The following is a 19,896-nucleotide window of genomic DNA, read 5'->3' as shown; positions in this document are numbered from 1 at the left end:
TAAATATGTCTTTTAGGTATCCAAGAAATGAAATACTCAAATAACAAAATTTTGATGTGCATTCTCAATTTCTACTTAGTTTTAATTTAATTGTAGTTATTTTTTGAGTAGCTAAATGGTTTTCCTTGGTTTACCATAATACATATACAAGTTCATTTAAATTTATTCAATGTTTATTGAGAAAATGCTATACAGATAGATTCTGAGACCACTTGCCTTCTGATGACTAATTCTTTTATGTTACAAGAGGATCCAGACCTTGTTTGTTAGAAATGATGAAATAAAGACACTCAAATTACCTGAGATAAAATTTATCTCAAAAATTGAAATACATCATTTTATTTAGTTTAGGAAATAAAGCAAGATGAATGAGGCACATGCATCCATCATTCTGAGTGTCTCTGAAGGATGATGTGCAAATTTTGCAGTGTGTTACTGTCATTAGGCTTAGTGTTTATTTCTTAACACTTTCTCTCTGATCGGTTTTAATTCTCCATTTACTAATATTATTATAACCTGTTACAACATATGAGTGTTGAATTAACTTTGTCTTATTATGACATCTAATTTGATATATAGAATAAATAAGCTTTTATTTGTTTTAGCAGAGAAAAAGAGGTATAATAAAGAGCCTCCCCTGCTGGCAAGCCCAGCCCCGAAAAAATACTGTGGATTAGTACTCACTTGGTTAAAGTCAATTACAGGTGCAGTGGCTTTATATGCAGGAAAGTTCCAAGCTCTAATAAAGGTACTTCCTAGGTATGATAATTATAAAATTAGATGAAAACATTTAGTAGGTTTACAGCAAATCCTTTATGAAATGGAAGATGCTGAAGGAAAACAAAGCCAGATTTGGTAACAGCATGCAAACAACCTTCAGAGTCAAAAATCATTTAAAAATGTCTAATCCTATAACTATCCAAGCTGGCAAGCACTCAATATGCAGAAGATTAATTTGGGAGATTTAGAGGGGATTTTAAAGATAACCTTCTGTGGCAAGTATGTTAAGAGCAATGTGTCTTTGGATAAAAATACTGAATATTTCATAATCTGCTGGAAAATGGAGATATAAAATGAGAACAGGGGCAAGTTTTCAACCCCAGAGAATTATGTAGTTTTCATTAGGCTTCTCTGTTTATATTAATGAAGTAGAATCTGTGCAAGAATGTGAACATAAAATCAGAATCGTTTCAGCTCATACACAATAAGATGGCAATAGTAGGAAGGATGGATCGCAACCTAAAGATGTTTGATGTACAACAGCAAGGGCATGGTCCTAAGAAACATTAATGAACTTGAAGGCCAGTGCCGGTAAAATCTTTTGCTCCTGCATCCAAAGTTTCTCAGAAGTGCCATGAGCTGAATCCTGTCTTAGAGCCCCGCAAACCAACTTAATGATCTTATGCAAAGCCTTCAACACTCATCTGTGTCTTCCAGTGAGTTCTGAGTTATTTCCTTAAACAGCTAAAATTCGGCAAGGGAAGGGGTTTAGAGAAAGCGAGTATATACACTGAACAAGAATAAATAACTAAAATATATTCCATCTCACAAAGAAATGTCCAAAGTGACATTAATCTGATTTACCATTATAAGATTCTGTGAATCAAAGGGGTAAATGATTTCCTAAAATTGCATTACCCTCTAATATCTATCCTTGTTTATATGAACTTGAAAACCCCAAATTAAAAATGTCACACCAGAAACGTGCAGATGGAAGACCTAAGGACAATATAGCACTGATTAGTGGTCCAAGAAAAAGCGCTAATAGTTTAGAAAATATCTTATGACACATTTTCTAAATATGGACAAAATACTCTACCATTAGAAGGATGTTAGAGCATGCTTAAGCAAAGCAAACAGATTGACAGAAAAGTTATGTTTGTATCTTTAGCACTTCCTAATCTTCTCATGCTTCCTAGAAGTAGACCAGAATGGCTGAGTGCATGAAAAAAACTTAATATTTTTATTTCATCAGGCTAACTTGTATTCAGTCCTGTGACATACAATCAACTGTATACAAGGTCTTATTTCTGCCTCAGGTTCACTCTCTTCCTTTTAAGCCTATAACCCTTGATCAATTTCTTCAACCATGTCTTTGTGAACATTTTCAATTTCTATATTTGAACCTACTTAGCAAACCCAAAGCTGAAGCAACGCCGCAGACTGATTTCTTTGTTCCTTTACCTGGGCAGTTGAATCTAACTGGAGAAAATTGCAAAATCCTCAGAAAATTGCCTCTATAAGTTAAGGTTCTCTGAGCTCAATAGGGCCATTTACCTTGCTCACCAGTTCTCTGTTCTAAGGTTTTCCTCCATTTTCCATAATATCTAATCAAACCATTTCTTATCTCCTTACCTGTCCTACTCTATTACCTTCCTACTCATTCTCAGCAGAACATCTTGTCTCCTACTTCTCAGAAATATAGGTACACTCAGTTAAGAACTTTTTCAAATTCCTGACACCCCATTTATAAAAGTGATGTTATATTGTAATTAACTTATTTTTCTCATTATGATGATAGTAAATTTCTCATTATGACCAAGGTTAACTCTTCCCCTTGTTCTCTGGATCCCATGAATGCTACATCAGGAATTTCACTCCAATTATTAAAGCTTATCCCATTCTTTCCTATACTTTCTTTTTCTTCTTGAATTTTTGAAAAATCCTCATGTCTCTCCCATTTGTTCTTATACATCAAGCCTTCTCCAGTTTTATTTCCCTCTCTATTACCTAGCATTGCCAAGCTTCATGAAAAAAATAAAAATCCTTTCCCTTCATCTGTTTCATCTTGTTCCCATTTATTGTTCACACCATGGCAATATCCAATTTCATCATTTACTCATCCACTGAACAAAGGTCTCAGCAAGACTGCTGCTGAATTTTTGTTGCTATATCCAATAAATACTTAGTACTCATTTATCTATTCTCCAGGGTGTATTTTATATTGTAAAACATATCCTCCTCCTTGAAACCAAAATCCCCTGAGCTTTCTCAATGTTAAGCTCTTTCGGTTCTTCTCTTACCTCCTCCTTGATTGCCTCTTCTCAGCCTCCTTTAAGATTTGCCTTAGTAAACTCATTTATTCACAGGGCATTCTAACTTGTGTGCTGTTGGCTCTTTGACAGATTCCCTGAAGTACCTGTTACTCATCCAGGTCACCTCGCTCACTCAACACACTTATTGCAAGATGTCCTGCACACTAACATATTAAAAAGAACATAAAATATTTAGATTAACTGCCAATCAGGGATCATCATTTTATCATGTCCCACCAAAAACAAATTTTAACAACAAAAACTGATTTATTTGCAACCCAGCTGAGTACCCATCACTTCAATAGAGCATAGGAGGACTTCCCTGGTGGCACAGTGGTTAAGAATCCACCTGCCAATGCAGGGGACACAGGTTCAAGCCTGGGTCTGGGAATATGCCACATGCCATGGAGCAACTAAGCCCATTCACCACAACTACTGAGTTTGCACTCTAGAGCTCAGGAGCCACAACTACTGAACCTGCATACCACAGTTACTGAAGCCCATGCCCCTAGAGCCCATGCTCCACAACAAGAGAAGTCACCACAATGGGAAGACTGCACACTGCAACAAAGAGTAACCCCCACTCGCTGCAACTAGAGAAAGCCTGAGTGCAGCAATGAAGACCCAATGTAGCCAAAAATAAATAAATAATTTTTTAAAAAAAGAAAAAAATGAGCACAGGAGTAGAAAAGAGTCACACTGCAAGCATCATTTAGTCCAAGACAGAGCTCCATGCCTCCCAATAGAGCAAGCCCGTCTTTCCCAGAGACCCATGCCCAGAGCCGAACTGAACACACAAATAGGCAAGCACTAAGGTTCCTCTGGCAGTAGATAGTTTGTAGTGTCTATCCTGTCTTTGTAAGGTTTGAGTGATAAGCAAAAGTTTAAATATTAAAAGCCAAAGTTTAACATACAAGAAAATACATTTGAATGACTTCATGACTTTGTGTAAGGGAAGAATATAAAAAGACACATTTCAAACTAGTAACACCTTTTTACAATACATGTAACCAAAAAAGTTTAGTATCCAGAGTTTATTAATAAAATCTTAGAATAAATAAGCAAAATAGGCATAACAGGCAAAATAAGAGATTGACATTTGACAGAAAACAATAATACAAATTGTCTCAACATGCAAAAAGGTATGCACTGTCGTTACATGAAACTGAAATGCAAATTAAAACCCCAGTGAGATTTAAATTAATATACAATGCATTTTCAGAAGTTAAAATGTCTGACAACACCAAATTTTGGCAAGAATGTTAAGCAATGGGACTCTCACCCTAGCATTAGACAAATTCTGATACCAGGCGTCTTCTCTAGAGAAACTCACTCATGAACACCAGCAAATCTGTATAAGGGTACTTTAAATTATACTGTTAATAGCAAGGGAATAAGAAAATCCTAAACTATCTTCAATATTAGAAGAGATAAATTGCAATGTGTTCATTCAAAGAATGCAATGCAAACATGAAATGAAGGAAATAGAACTCTATTCACCAATATGAGTAATCTTGAAAATCATGCTATTCAAAAACAAAGTTACCTAGAAATTTAATAAATAAGAAAAAACATAAAATAAAGCTTTTTGGATATGCATGTGTATACTAGAAAGAAAATTAAAAGAATGTTTGCACTACTAAGTTTAACATTATAACTAGTACTAGGGCTGTGTGAGAGGAAAACTGGTTGTTTCAGGACTACATACTGGACTTCAAACATACTGGTACTGTTCTACGTGGCTAAGCAATTGCTGGTGTGAGTGAGTTAAAGATCTGGAGATCAGAAAATTATTTTGAATTAGGTGGACTTCATGTAATCACAGGAGGTCATTAAAAGTGGAAGAGGGGGGCTTCCCTGGTGGCGCAGTGGTTGAGAGTCCGCCTGCCGATGCAGGGGACACGGGTTCGTGCCCCGATCCCGGAGGATCCCACATGCCGCGGAGCGGCTGGGCCCGCGAGCCATGGCCGCGGAGCCTGTGTGTCCGGAGCCTGTGCTCCGCAACGGGAGAGGCCACAGCAGTGAGAGGCCCACGTACAGCAAAAAAAAAAAAAAAAAAAAAAAAAAAGTGGAAGAGGGAAGCAGAAAAGTGAGTCAGAGGAACATATGAGTATGTGAGAAAGGTACATAGAGACACGGGTCTGTTGACTTTGATGACAGAAAAGGGGCCATGAGCCAAGTAATACAGGCAGCCTCTAGTAGCTGGAAAAGGCAAGGAAACAGATTCTCCCTTAAAGCATCCAAAAGGAACACCATCCTCACAACACCTTGATTTTAGTCCAGTAAGACCCAGTTTGGACTTCTATTATCCAGAGCTCTAAAATAACAGAGTTGAGTGGTCTTAAGCCACTAAGTTTGTGGTAATTTGTTATGGCAGCAATAGGAAATGTCCATCTCTTCAGTTCTAAATGACTTTTGGGAACTGCTGGAAAGTCAAAAGGAAGAAAGTACAACAAATGTTACTCCCTGCAGCTTCCACCATATCTACCACCACTGCTTAAAGTGTGGTTAACTTGTACAAGGCATTTTGCAAAAATTGACTACATAAATCCTGTATTTAAATTCAACAAGAAATCCATGGGGTAAGAATCCTTATTTCCTTTTGACAAATAAGGAAAACAAGGTTCTTATGAGTTAAGAGAATTATCAGTCGTTAGAAGCCACACCACTTGTTAACTTATATGTGAATAAAAATTCTTTAATCATAAAAATAAATTTTATTTGTGAGATTCCAAGGGATAAAGTGATGTGTTTAATTAGTAATTTAATTAATTATCTGTATTAAATTCATACATTATTATGCATACATTTTTGTTATAATTAACATAGCTATGAATATAATTGTGTGTATAAACATGTAATTATATTAAAGAACATCTATAAGATTAGTCAACATTTACAAAAACATTAATCACAGATAAAAATTTCTCAAAATGTGGACATGAATCCTAAGAAAAGTTACCAATTAATTCTATAGAACTAGTCTTCAAATTCAAATCATTGTAAAAAAAGGAAAATAATCAGTTTGGAATAGTTCTTATTCAACCTATTTTATGCATGTTTGGGAATATTAGGTAATTCACTCTAAATTTTACTCAAATAGAACACTGTTGGGGGGGAGGGAATGTAATCTAGGTATCTGAAATATATTTCTTATTTTTCCAACAGATTCAATCACTCTAACATTTTTACTAGATCCTTATACATGTGAAAATTTACTGAAGAGACAGAGGAGGTATGAATAAGCAAGTCAAAGAAAGAGAGAAAGAGAGAGAGACAGAGAGATCACAAGAGGGTGAGCTCGGATTGATGGAGAAACAACATGACAACATTGAGGAGGACAAGTTAATTTACCAGCATTTTTTTCTCTACTGTAACATTTATTTTATTTTATTTTTTTAAGTTTATAAAAATGTCAAATCAAACACTGAGGGAAATGGTTTACAAATGCAGAACTCTAAAAAAATAAGATCAAAAGATCAAAGACGGCATTAAAAAGATTAAATTTAAAATAGTGGAAGGAGACCAACTCTTCATTTCCGTCTTATTTAGAGTGAAATTCAAGGTCCAATTTCAACTATACACAGAAACATGAATTGATTTTAATGGCATGTATGGAAAAAAGTGTCTCAAATACTCTAACAAAAAGATTCCAAAAAAGTAGTTATGCTTATTATGGTGTTATTGCTCAAAACTGGAATTGTTTAGTAAAAGAGAAGTATTTTGAAGCAAGAAGAGTCAGGTTGGGACTTGAAGCTCTGGTGCAAAAGTTCCCCTATATCAGGAAACCCTAAAATTCAGCCAAGCAGTCAATGATCAGTTTTAAAAGCACAAAATTATGTCATGTTTCTATAGTTCACACCCCTCAGAAACAAAAGTGATAAATTCATGGGAAAGGTACAGGTGGGGAAATTGAATAATAAATACAAAAAATTGGTGTTTCCTTGTATTTGCTTTTAAAGAAGAGAGCAAATAGTTATAAACTTTTATTACAAAAATAAAGTTGATCTAAATTCAACACATATCTTCAGCTTTATAAAAGTTCACATGCTCAGTGTTTACTTACTTATTCTAAACTTGTTTTTTCCTTGCATATACTTGATCGAATGCTTATGAATTTTCAAGTGGTCAGGATCAAATAAACATTGAAAAGTAACTAAAGGTACTTACAATACTATGGTGGATTTTTGCCCCAGCAGAGAATCTGTGAAGAAAATGTATGCTCATTAAACTAGACCTTCTCATAATTCTACTCTTCTTGAGAAACTTATCTTGCATAAATAAAGGCTGGAAACTTCCTTTTGTTGATTGTATAGTATACATGATAGCAGTTAACCTATCAGTTCATGCTTCTGAATATTAATATACTGAAATACTTCTATATACAATCATTTGAAATTTCCTGTTTTGGCACAGGCACAACTGGCCTTGGAATTATTCTGTTTAGAAGTAAAAAAAAATGTTCTTACCTTCTTTCCTTTTCTTTTCTTTCTTTCTTTCTTTTTTTTTTTTAGGTAAGTAGTGAATTTATTTAGAGAGAAACACACTCCACAGACAGAGTGTGGGCCATCTCAGAAGATGAGAGGCCTATTTTCATTTTTTAAAGTTGCCTTGTCATGCATCTAATAAACACCATTACACTATTCCCAAGCCTCCCTTAAGTACAAGTTTATCACATCCCTGACTCTCAGCACCATTGAGATCAAGGATGTGATGGGAATCTTTGATTGAATATAGTGTGGATAGTTGCTGGTCAAGGGTTTGAGAGAAAGCAGAGTATAAGGAATAGCACAAAGCTTGGAGATACCATGAAGTTTAAGAATGTGCAGTTTATATCAGGTATAATTCAGTTTCTTTACAAATTTTTTAGCTAGCCATTTTGTTACAGCTTCATCAAAACAGCTGTTTATGTTAGAGACCTTCAGAAAACAGATGGTACTCTCAAAGGTAATTAAAGAGAGTTTAGGGAAGGGGCTTTCACACATGTGTCATCAGGGTTAAGGGAAATGACATGGATTGCTGGAACACTCCAGAAGCAAACTGTGACCAACACAGCTCTGAACCCAGAGTGTAGCTACAGCTGAGTTCTGAACCCATTCAGTTAGAAGACAAGGGGACTCATTTGAATCTGATAGAAGCCAACATCTAGGAGCAAAGAAAGTAGTGAACAGCAGAGAGGAGTGGATCTGGGATGGAAAATAAAAAGATCTGGTACAGTTCTCCCCATGTGCCCTTCAGAATAGAATTTTCTTTGTCTATCAGTTACCATATTGTCACTGCATGGTGTCGATGTAGCCACAGTCCTACACAAAATTTAAAGTAAAACACTAACCGCCATCAGGATACGTTTTTATATGACAGAAATGGGGGAAACAGCCATCGTGAAGGCAAACAAGTAATTAAAAACATAGATTAACCTTTTAGCAAAAAAAAAAAAATAAGTGGGGGTCTTATCCTTGTTTTTGTTTATATGTTTTCTAATTTGTAAGATCAGATAATACCTGGATCATGATAGGCTGTTTGGATCCCATCATCATGAAATGGCTCATGGTCAAGGGTTTTGTCTCTGTTAGCATCCAAGATCCAGCATTGAGCTGCTTTTCAAATGTGCAAACGTGTTTCCTGAAGAAGAAATAGCCTTATTCCTAAGCCCAGGCATCTGTGTTATGATTATCGTATTGAGGCTTGTCAGAGGCTCCTACAATCTCCACATCTCCCAGGAACTTCCAGTGCTACACAACTCAAGTAGCAGGTCAGTTTACCTGCAGCTTGGACTTGCTGTGGAAATCCTCATGCAGATACTTTTTACACTCTTTCAAAAACAATATAAGTGTACTCTCTTGACAACTGCAATGGTTTCTATATTAAAGGAAATACGTTATTTTCATCAGAAATAGGTATCAGATCATTTTAAGATTTTCTTGAACAAACCCTAAAAAGTTTTTTTCTTTACTTCCATCCCTGCTCCTTTCTACCACAACTCTCTCTTGCTTTTTCCTTAATATTTTCCCAACTCCTTCCCACAAGAAAGCACTCAGCTCATTTTAGTGCCAAAGGTAAGCAAACTGAGGTCACCAATATAGTTTCTGAAAGGGGAGAATTCTGCTCATTCATGCAAGATAATTACTTCTTTTGCTTTATTGTCTCAAAGAATGATGATAACTCAAATGATGGTGAAAGCTCAACCTCTTCAGGATGTGAGTTTATTTTAGCATTTCATTTTAAATTGTGGTCTGTACCACAGAATCTTAATCAAGTACTTTGAGAAACTTTTGGTGGAGTAACGCTTCTAGCAGTGGTACAATTCACATTAGGTTTTGTGTATTAATTAGAGAAATATGATTGGCAGACCTAGGATGATATAATGTCTGTTTTATGCACTGCAGCTGGAATAAAAATGGTTGGATATGCAGTGAGGAGAAGCAGGGGTTATGGTGTGAAAATTTACATCACTGATTTGAATATTTATCTTATTGTAGGCCTCCTAGGAGATTTCAAGTTTAACCCAACATATGGTCTGTAAATTTAAAATTAAATTTATTTGTATAAAGTTGACACAATAGGAATTAAGCTCAAATGAAGGATATAAGCATATGGTGGATTTTCCGCTAATTGAGAGACATGCTATGAGAAGTAAGTAGAAGAGGGATTTGGTAGCTGTATTTTCATTTTTATGACTATGTGACTGAACAAATTACTTATATTCTTATTTGGTTGTTATTCTAAAGTGGAGGTGAAATTTTTTTTTTACTAAAGCACATTTAAGGAAATAATTGTTCCACTTAAAAATATGTAGATTTTTATATAGGTATATATTTTCATATATATAAACATGCATTTACACACTCAGGCACTTATACACATACATATGTCTGCTTACCCAATGGATATTCTTCTTTTTTTCAGCTTTTTGAAGTGTAATTGACATGTAAAATTGTAAGATATTTAAATTGTACAATGTGATGATTCAACTTACATATACATTGTGAGATATTCCCCTTTACTAAGATAGTAAATTTCCACCTGGTAGGAATCTCTTATCTCTAGACATCTTTGGTGGGAGGGGTTACTGAACCTACCACACACCACCCAGTAACTTTTCAGCTTTCTCTAACCTAACTTCTCCTCCCATCACTCCATGAATAAATAAATTCACCAAGGATCTGAATATCTTAAATGCAGAAACTGTTTTCAGTTCTCATATTCTTCCCAGCATCTGAATCAGTTGACAACTTTTTTCTAAGAGAAGTTTTCTTCTTGAAACATTCTCTTTCCTTAACTTCCTTGACACTATACTATCATGGATTCACTGGTTCCACTTTCCCTTTACTTATGTTTCTTACTTAACCATATTCAAACAAAGAACACAATTTCCAGAACTGATTCTTACTCATAAACATGATGACTGTATTTTCCTCTTGTCTTCCCCTTTTCTACCTGGTTATTCTTAGAAATGTAGACACAGGCTTTAATCTGAATGGTTTATTTGCTGTAAATTGAACGTTGAGTGGAATGGCTAAGGGTCATGAGCTTTCCAGACAGTACAAAAATTTTTATTTCTGCTTGGAAAAGTGACAGAACCACGAAATAGATATTCTGCCATCCTTTGCCCGAGATTCTTCACTTCTGGCTACATCCAGGCTCCTTCCTGATTTAGCTAATACAGCCAGATCCACTACATAAAATAATAGCTCTGAACAAACTCTGTCAGCTTCCTGAAAAATATAGTCATCACACAAAATTTAGGCCTCCAAAATAGCTGTTTCTGAATACTGAGATTACAAGAGTTCTATTTCCCTGGGCTTTCTTATAAGTCAACAGTGTGTGTAGAATTCTACTAAGAAAAGTGGTGATAGCAGAGTTGTCCAACAGTCTGTTTTCTTGCCTCATTTTCCATGATTCCTCCCTCGCACTTGTGAGAGGAGACATGGGTTCTTTCTGGGTGTTTTTTGGTTTGGTTTGTTTTTCTTTAAATCTGCTATTGTTTCCATTTCTAACCTACAAATTTTGGGCTGAGAGGTGAAACTTTTCTTCTATTTCTGTGGCTGTAATGAGATTTTTCTGTTTGCAGGGAAATTTTCTTTTGGTATTTCAACATCAATCTTGGAACAAAAGAGTTGGATATCTTTGTTCAAGCTGCTGCTAGTTTGGAAACTCCACCACACAGTAGAACTTCTTTTTTTTTTTTTTTTTGATATATGACTTTTACCAATTTTTTTTCACTGTGCATGCCAAGGAAAATTAGAGGGATCTCTACTATCAAGCTGTGTGATTCTTTATCATCAGTTCTTAAATGTGACTTACAGGTTCTCTTTTGTATAATCCAGGATAAAATGTATTCCTTTAAATAGTTCAGAATGTGTTTTGAGATCTACAGTGAAAAGAAGCCCTAGTATTCATACATGAATGAATTTATAATATTCATTTGGGCAGCAATTCAAGTATGTAGTTTGTAAATAAATAAGAAGGCATAAAATATTCTGGAGAAGAGATTCAAACATACCTCTTAAAAATAATGAGAGTTAATAGAAGATAAGATAAAATGTACATGTAACACATACATATATACATACACATTTGAAAAAAAGGGACAGTTTTTTTTTGTTTCTTTGCTTGTTTTGTGGTACACGGGCCTCTCACTGTTGTGGCCTCTCCCGTTGCGGAGCCCAGGCTCCAGACGTGCAAGCTAGTGGCCATGGCTCACGGGCCTAGCCGCTCCGCGGCATGTGGGATCTTCCCAGACTGGGGCACGAACCCGTGTCCCCTACATTGGCAGTCGGAATCTCAACCACTGCGCCACCAGGGAAGCCTGAGAGTATTTTTATACAGATTTTTGAGTTTAGAATAAGTGAAAGCAAATCATTTTTATGGGAGTGCTGATTTTCCTCATTAAGGCCTGATTTGGAAGTTATGGAAAAATTTGATTTGATGTGATAAAAATGTGATAGGTGTGGAAACTGGATTTTCCATTCCTATTCCACAAAGTACATTGTGGCTCTGAAATTTATTATGCAAAATTTCAAAAATGGCTCTCAGAGAAAGAGAAATAGCACATCCTTGCAACAGAAAGGAAATCTGTTGGAAACCGATATTTCTATTCTAGGAAACTTTAATCCAACTGGCTCTCTGTGTGAAATAATGAGCCCAAGTGTCAACAGACTTTTTTCTCCAGTAGCAAAGGTCACAAGCCTTTGGTTGTCCACACAGCATCTATTTTCTTTCAGGGTACATGAGCCTCATTTGAAAAGTCTTTCAGTGTGACGGCTACTCTGTCTTCCTTAGAGCACAACATACCTCAAGGGTGAGGGTGGCACATACCAATGATGAATTTGGACAGAAATCTTAAGAAATACCATTTTATGGACAATTGCAAAATGGTATTTGGCCACTTCAAGTAATATCCCAGTACAGTTCTACTTCAAGGGTGGTGTCATTTTAGATAATGGTTAAATGTAATTTATTTTTTTTCTTCGAATGCTGGAAAGTCTAATTCAATTATACATTTAAATGACCTATGAAATGTTGTGATAGTTAAATTTATGTGTCAATGTGACTGGGTAACAGGGTACCCAGATTAAATGTTATATCTAGGTATTTCTAGATTGGATTACCATTTAAATTGGTGGACTCAGTAAAGTAGATTGCCCTCTCCAACGTGGGTAACATCTCCAAAGCACTGAGGGCCTGAATAGAACAAAAAACAGAGGAAGGGAAGATTTACCCCTGCCTGCCTGCCTGCTGAGCTGTGACCTCCATCTTCCCCTGTCCTTGGACCAGACTATTGGATTTATTTCTCTGGAGAACAGTGATTAATACAAGTATGCAAGAATATCATACTTTTCGTGCTAGCTAAATAATATAAGTAGATGAAAAATTTAAATATCTCTGGTGCAGTTTAAGTAGAACTAAATACGATCTCCTGCTGACAACTATGCACCTACCAAAACCCCACCTTCATCATCACCAGGGCCTTGCTGTTATTTCAAAATTTAACAATTTCAGATCAATTTCTTTGTATCTGTGGGTACATCTCTAGTATGATTGTTAAAATATAAAGGTAGCAATATGTGATATATCGTCTTATTATTTGTCATCCTGAGAATAAATAGAAAGGGTAGCAACCTCAGTGCTACTTAGAGTTATGGGAACAGAGGGCTATGATAAAAACACAGAGTGTGTAGAGGGCAAATTTTGTCTTGTGAAATAAAATTAATATTTTATAGAAAGACAAGAAAAATCTAAACATAAAAATTCTTTTCTGCCCTTTGCCCTCCTCTTCCCCCAACATTATGCATTGTGTATCTGCATTATGTATCAACCAGGCCTCCCACATCATCAGGAGTATCTATCTGCTCAACCATAAAGAGGAACATTTTCCTAGCATCAACAAGATAACTCCTTAAAAGATAATACCCTTCTTGATCTTGTAAGTGTTCACATAACCCACTGCAATGATGCTTAGATCTGGATTATGTAAACTGTCAATAATACATCATTTGACGTATAGCCCTCTGTCTCAAAAAACTTATATAACTCTGCCTTGACTTCTAATGGATGAGACAGTTCTCATTCTCAGAACTTTCTGAGATGCTCTGCCCTTGTTATAATCCTCAAGTTTTGCTTGAATAAAAATTTCCATTTCTTTCTTAGATCAACTTGTTAATATTTTGTTGACAGTTTCTATCACAATTTTCCTGGAGAACTGACTCTAATTGTTATAACTGCAGAGTCAATGTCACAAAATGATGAAGAGTATCAGTTCTAGAACCAAATTATCAAGGTTTGAATTTGGGCTAGAACAGTTTCTAGTTGTGTGAATTTGGCCATTATTTAACTGCTTTCTGCCACTGTTTCCTCATTTGTAAAATGTGGATGATGATAATGCATTCCTTACAGGGTTGTTGTAAATATTAAATATATTAACAAGTAAAAAATGTAACAGTGCATGGCCAATTTTAATTAAGATGTAAATGTTAGCAACTTTCAAAAAATAGTGAATATTAATAATATATACATGGCTATTGAGCTACATATTGCTTAGACTGAAATCTGCCAAGAACATATAACATATATATATATATATATATATATATATATATATATATTTCATTATACATTTATATAAATTTATAGATATATATTAATGATAGTACTTTCTGCAAATGGATTCCCAGTAATATTGTTTCTGGCTAGTTTTACTTATGTTTATATATGAATTTGAGACTTCTACACATACACAAAAAAATCAATGAATTCTTAACAAGTTGTGTTTAAGTGTATGCCATTTTAAGATCTTACTAATCATCTTAGCTCCACAGACTAGTATAAATGTGAGCATATGTTCCCATCCCTTTATGATATATTAAACATTTTTAATTTAAACTTAACAGTTTTCAATTTATTTGGCTCTTATATTTTCATGGAGCTTTCATCTACTTAGAGATAAAACATGTACTGTACATATGTTTAATTATTTCAAATTCCAAGAAACACATAAATTTTATAGTGACATAAAATGTACTTTTCATAGTTTTTATTATTTAATTATGTTCTTCTATATAATTAAGAAGAAATAAAACTAACAAGAATAAAATAATTTTCCAACACTTCCCAACCATTAAAGCATGTAGGCTTTATTTATTTCTTCATTCTTCATTCAAATGTCATATAATGATTTTATTTAGAAAAGATATCCTAATAATTTACTTGCATCATGATCTGCAATTACTCCAAGCCATTTCTAATATTGGTGGTAGTAGGTAGAGTATAATTTTAATAATATTTTATGAATTTGCCATCCAATTTTGGTTACTGAGGTTTATGGCTCTTTGTTGTGTTAGTAACAAATGTTTTTCTTCAGTGAAATATCATAACTAATTGTAATGGATACTTCATCATTTTCATTTATTTTATATCGGTTTACTTAGGTTACTATGTTTATACTGTTTGATGCTTTACCTGTCTTTACTATACCTACTTTACCAAATCAAGTATTGTACATATATATGCATTCATACTTATCTCAGTTATACATTTCATGACTGAATTTTCATGTAAAATAACCTCAGAATAAAAGTCCTTTCTTTCTTTCTATATTCAATATCTCTATATCTAATACATAAGTGTGTGTTATCCAAGGTCTCAATCTAAGTTTTTAAACTTACTAGGAGATGCAACCATGTCAAAGTAGAGCCAAATGACTTGAGTTCTGGTAAACCATTTAATCCTCACAACAAAGAATCTATGAGGAAGACAAGCCAGGTGCTAATTTTCCAATTTAGAATGTGAGAAAGCAGACACAACACACTTTAATGATTTTTAAATTTGAATCCCATGGAAGAAAATGGACATATTCAATTGAACACTAAGAATCAAAAGACATTTTTATATCAGAAATCATCCAATAAAATGGCAGAAATCAATGCTAATGCAAGAGTATTTACAATAAGTGTAAATGGGGTATATTAGTTTCCTAGGATTTCTGTAACAAATTACTACAACTTGGGCTTAAAACAACAGAAATATATCCTCTAACAGTTCTGTAGGCCTGAAGTCATATCAAGGTGTCAGAAGGGCTGTGCTCCTTCTAAAGGCTCTGTTCCTTTGCTTTCCCCGATTCTGGTGCATCCAGGCATTCCTTGAATTGTGGTTGAATCATTCCAATCTCTACCTCCATGGTGGCATTGCCTCCTCTTTGTCTTATGTCTTCTACTCTGTATATCTGTCCTAAACCTTCCTCAGGCTTTCCCTTAAGATATATATGATCACACTAGAGGTTCACCTGGATAATTCAAGATATATTTCTCTTTTCAAGAGCCCTAACTTAACCATATATATATATATATATATATATTTTTTTTTTTTTTGCCAAGTACAGTAATAATCACAGGTCCTGGGGATTTGGATGTAGACATATCTTTTTGAGGACCATCATTTAGTCCATTACATAAGGAAACCCCATCAATCAGAAGAGATATTACATAAGGGAAAAAAATTAATATATTGTCTGTAAGAAATTCACTGAACTAAAAAGGATACATAATTCTGAAACTACATTGTTAAAGCCAAATAAAACAGGCAAACATAAACCTCAAAATAACTTAATACAGAAATTTTAATATTAAATTATATATAATTTAAGCTAAATTTTCATAAGTAGTAACACTTTAAATACTTATAAATGAAAAAGATTCAAAAGTTATAACAGCTTTAAATATATATGCACCTTATATACATAGCTTTCAATAGTATTTTAAAAAAACTAAAAAATTGAAGATGGAAAGAGCAAATAAACTATTGTAGTTTTAAGTTTACCTCTCACAAAGAGATGTGTTAATCACATAATAAAAAGGAAATGTATATACAAAATTACTACAATGTTATTAATATGTTTGAGACAAGAAAATATGGAATAGAGAGAAACTTTCTTAACTTGGCCCAGTGTGTAAATAAAAAATATATATAATAATAATAACAAATGTTATTTCTTGTTTTTTTTTTCCATTTGTGGTAAGAGTACTTAACATTATACCTATGCCCCTAGCAATTTTTTAAGTATACAATATTGTATTTTTAACCAGAGGCCTTATGTTTGTTGTTCAGTAGATCTCCAGAATTTTTACCATGTATAAATTAAACTTTGTATCCTTTCATTGACATCTGCTCATCTTCCCTTCTTCCTAGCCCTTGGAAAGTTCCATTGTACTCTCTACTTTTATGTTTGATTAACAAACATTATTCTTAATGAAAAATTATTGGAAATATTTCCCATAGGATCTGAAACAAGATAAAGATTCGTATTATTGCCACTACTAATAAACATAAGATTAGAATTTACAAGCAGCAAAATTATTTTTAAAAATAAGATATAACAGCTACAAAAATTGGTAGGCAAAAGTCAAAGTACTCTTATTTGTAGATGTTATGATTATCTATATAGAAACCTTAATTGGATTGAGACATTTCTAGAACTCAAAAAATTTGGCAAATGTATTGTATGAAAGGTCAATTTATAAAACCATCTGTATTTTTCTGCACCATCAATAGTTAATTAATATATAATAGAAAATGAGATATTATTCATTACATCAGGAAAGAAAATAGTAAAAATAGATAGTTTTTCTTATCAAAGGCAAACCACAATGCCTTGGTTTAAGCAAGACAGAGTGAAATTAACTGGTACAAGATCTTATAAATAATGAGTGTAGAGAGCTGCATGGTGACCCCTCCCCCAAAATATAGGTCATGTCCTAATTTCTGGACCCATAAGTATTACCTTATATGGTAAAATAGTGACTATTAGCTTATGTGGCAAAAATAGTGGTTAAGAATCTGGAAAGGAAGAGATTATCCTGGATTATGAAAGCAGGCCCTAAATGTCATTACAAGTAAAACAGAGGCACAGGAAAATTTTATACACAGTTACACAAAGGAGAAAGTGATATGAAGATGGAGCAGAGAGAGAGATGCAGCCATGAGACAAGGAAAGACAAAAGCAACAGTAAACTGTGAAAGACTGCAACCCTACTGACACCTTGATTTCAATTTCTGGTCCCCAGAACTGGGAGAGAGTCCATTTCTCTTATTTTAAACTACTCTGCGATAATTTGTTACAAGTGGTTCTAAAGGATGTGTTTTCTCAGCAGGTTCTAGGTTTTCTGGAATTGGTTCTCTAATCTGATTTGTGGTACATATTATTCTATTTCCACTAATAAAAAGAACATTGGTAGCCCATGGTAGGGTGCAGCATTAGAGATGCACAAAATATTACCATTGGGATCTGTTAAAAAATACATACATATATATATATATATAATGTAAGACTCTAGGTAACTATGTATTTCATACTTTAGAACATTTGGCTTAAAATAAGGAGTACACTGAGATTGGCTGGTTGTTCCTACCTGCAGTGGAGAAACTGGGAGAAAGAAGGGATGAGCACATCAAATTCCTAGCTCAAGCCCTGAGTATATTACCTGAAAGCTTCTATTCTGCCCTGAAACAAACCCTATTTCCTGTGGCTATAGGACTGATATTCTAAAAAATAATTATAGTGCCACATCCTGTGAATGGTAGATCATAACACAAACTGAATTCTCAACAATCTCAATAGGATATCATCTGTTAAAGAGAGGGCATTCATTAGGAAGGAATGGGATCTTGAAAATTGGAACGGCAAGATCCTGGTGAAGCTGTGAACATTAAACTCCTAAATTCTGTTGAGTCTTCTTTGATAATAAAAACAGTCTTTCTTTCACTATAGACTGAGGAGGTTAACCGTGATTTGCCTGAAGAAACTAATGGCCTATTTTGAAATGGTTGCCTTTGAAGACATTGCTGATTCTTCTCAGGACCCATCCACACCATCTCTCTTAGCTTCTAGACCTATAACTACACTCAAGACCTAGCAGGTCATAAAGGGTGAAGTAAAACATGTGTCCTACAAGGAGGTATACTGCATGCCAATGGATAAAGACAGAAATCTGGAGAATATGTTTAGGAAAGAATAAAAAGAGTGAAGGAAAATGGTGAAAGGAATATTTAGCTAGTTCACTCTGGATTTATTAATATGGGCCAAGTAAGCAAAGGTTCTGGATTCAATTTTTCAGCTTGATGGGTTAGAAAGAGATCTAACAGTGTGTTTCGTTGGTTGCCTGAAACATGGATCAAAAAATAGCTTATGCTACATGAAGCTAAAATGCAAGAACTTCTCTGATATACTGTGGAGGAAGGTGTTGAAAGGCTTAGGAATATTGGAATGTTAAAGTACATTAATCATGGAAGAGTTGCTCACCCACTTCAAGAGGGTCCAGAAAACACACCTTTCATATTATTTTGAAAAATAATTTCTGAGATGAGCCTCAGCATCTCTGAAGAGATCTTTGGTATCTCTTCTAAGTAGGCCAGAAATTACAGTGGAAAGTGCTGCTAGTGCACAGAGATCCTTACATACAATGGGGGTAACTGGATTCCAGAGTGGCAGGAAAGAATGGGAAGAACTCAGTCACCAGAGACAAGGTGTGTCTGTTGCCATAATGGACAGTTGAGTCAAAGCAATAACCAGAATAGTTGAGAAAGAGATAGGGAGTCTATGAAATTTTGACGTTATGAAATGTAATCAGAGATTTAGGTTGAGTTAGACAAAAGTCTAACTTTAATCACCAATACAGAGAACTATGTCCGCTTGATCAATTCCCAGATGTGAACCCATTTATAGACCCAGAATTCCTTGAATGAAAAGGCTAACTCCTCTTGAGAAAGAATCCAGCTACATCACCAAAATTCATACTGTCAATCTTTCTCCCAGGCTTCTTGAAAGGGACATATGCACTTTTGCCAGATTTACTAAGGATTGGGGAAAAGGAAATGTTCAGATTTGTTGAGGATTACTGAATATTGGCTCTGAAATGACACTGATTCCAGGAGATCTATAAGTCATTGTGGTCTATTACTCAGAGTAGGGGTTTATTAAGGTCAGGTGATCAATGGTGTTTTAGCTCAGGTCCATCTTACGTTGGGTCTAGTGGGTCCCTGAGTCCACCCTATGGTTATTTATCCAGTTCTAGATTGTTTAATTGGAAGAATCCACACACTGGTTCCTTTACCTCTGGAGTGAGTTAGGAAAGGCCAAATGGAAACCACTAGGACTGCCTCTAATTAGGATAAATAGTCAACCAAAAGCAATATCACATTTATGAAAGTATTTCTGTGATTATTGCCACTATCAGGGACTTGAGAGGTGCAGAGGTATTGATTCCCACTGCATCCCTATTCAACTTGCCTTATTTACCCTGTGCAGAAAACAGATGGATTTTGAAGACTGACAGTGGATTTTTGTAAAATTAACCAAATGGTGGCTCCA

This window comes from Mesoplodon densirostris, chromosome 17 (assembly GCF_025265405.1).
Source record: "Mesoplodon densirostris isolate mMesDen1 chromosome 17, mMesDen1 primary haplotype, whole genome shotgun sequence".
NCBI lineage: Eukaryota > Metazoa > Chordata > Mammalia > Artiodactyla > Ziphiidae > Mesoplodon > Mesoplodon densirostris.
The sequence above is the reverse complement of the archived record's forward strand: the minus strand, read 5'-3'. Positions refer to the sequence as shown.